Raw genomic sequence first — 1,842 nt, forward strand, 5'->3', positions numbered from 1 at the left:
TATACGTCCTGTTTTTACTGTATCCTAAAGATCTGGCCATTTTTCTTTGACTGATCGAACAATACTTTCCTTGGCAAGACCTTGACCTTTGCTTCGCCGAAAAAAACGCGCGATAAACTTGTCGTAATTAGATATTGGGTCTTTGTCGATCAGGTATCCGGCGCATTTAGTTTCTTTCACAGTCGTTCCGAACAAGGTTAGTTGTTTTGACATCTCGCCAAACAAGGAAGAAAGCTCACGGCATCAGAGTAGTGAAAGAGTAAAGCAGACATGACGGGGAAAATGGATTGCCCACGGACCACTTGGTGTGCTTTCGCAACATGGGGGCTTAAGCGATTCTGGCTTTTCCTTTGAATACTGTATTTAGAAGGAGATACAAATAGGATCAACAGGAAAATGCAGTTGTACAGGTAGGAGAAACCAGTTTAAAGTTCTCGCCAAGTTGTTAAAGCAGTCAATTTTATTGATACCGGTCTTTGACTACTCCCTCCAGTAAAGCGCACGTGAGTATTCCTATAATCAGCTGTAGCGACTGGAGCCGGACAGGGACTTCTGGGGCTGCAAGATTTCAAGTGAACGTTAAGAAGGGGGGCGGGGGGTCTGACCTAAAAGTCCAGTTGACGTTAGGTGGGGACAAAGTGAATATGTCGACGGCCCCTAAGGTCGCCGTCGTAGGAGTGCGAAGGACCAAATATGGGGATCTCAACAGTGTTAAAACCGTCTTCTTTTGTTGCCAAGTTTGCACAACTTTGCAAGTTTTGCTTGCCAAGTTTACACACGACTGGAAACTTGACGTCATGTGAACAGTCATGAGACTGAGATTATTTAATCAGTAAAACCAGTTTGCTCGTTGCTGGCAGAGCGATCTTTTTTGCTTTCAATTGTTCTCGGTACATCTGCAATTTATGATCTGCAATTTATGCCATATGAACACTTTAGACCTTTTACCAGGTTGAAATCAGGAACAATATCAATTCCTTTTCTTCTCGGCAGGCTTGGTTGTGAAATTTCAGAACTGTTACAGGTATCAGGTCGTTCCGCCCCACATCGAACAGTGTCGTTAAAAAAGAAATAATTGTGAGAAATAGTTCAAAATATCTTGTGGCAAGCTCGCGAACGTGAGATTGTCATGGGGTTTTTCAGTGGCACATAAAGTAATTAACTTTTCACGTGTGAACTTTATACGACTAAGATTATCGCAACCAAAAGTTAGCGGTTTCTTACGGCACATCTTATGCATTTACGTAAATAACTTTTTAAATAGCGTTAAGGCTATTCAATCTGCGTGAAGTTTGTGTTACGAATATTGTCCGAAAAGCGCGAAAATTCGCTCATAGCACGGAAATAGGTTTATTAAGACTGAATGGAACGAGAACGCAAGTTGAAAGCGACGCCACCTAAGAAGTGACCTGTTAGTTCATACACTCGATCGCTGAGGTTTCCTAATGTTAATCTCGGCAATTTGAAATGGTTGGACTTCTGGAAACGACAATTCAACGAAAAACACATACGAAAATTATGTGGGGTGGCTCGATTCTGAGACGGAGCGACTGTAATTCTCAGAGCAGAGGTTACCACTTTTTATCTTGATGACCAGGATGAAATCCGCAATACGGACAGACGATAAAACTCACCCCCTTAATTACGAGAGCCAGCCCGGTTATCGGGCTCATACGAAGAGGCCTCCTTACAGGTGCTTTGCGACCAATCTAAAGGCATAGATAACAATGTTGTAACCTCCAAAAGCTGAGAGATCTATTGTTTTCATCCATCAACTTGGAGATGACGTAACTTGACAACATCCCATCTCAAACACACATTGGTTACAATGACACAGCAAGA

This window comes from Montipora foliosa, chromosome 1 (assembly GCF_036669935.1).
Source record: "Montipora foliosa isolate CH-2021 chromosome 1, ASM3666993v2, whole genome shotgun sequence".
NCBI classification, from domain to species: domain Eukaryota; kingdom Metazoa; phylum Cnidaria; class Anthozoa; order Scleractinia; family Acroporidae; genus Montipora; species Montipora foliosa.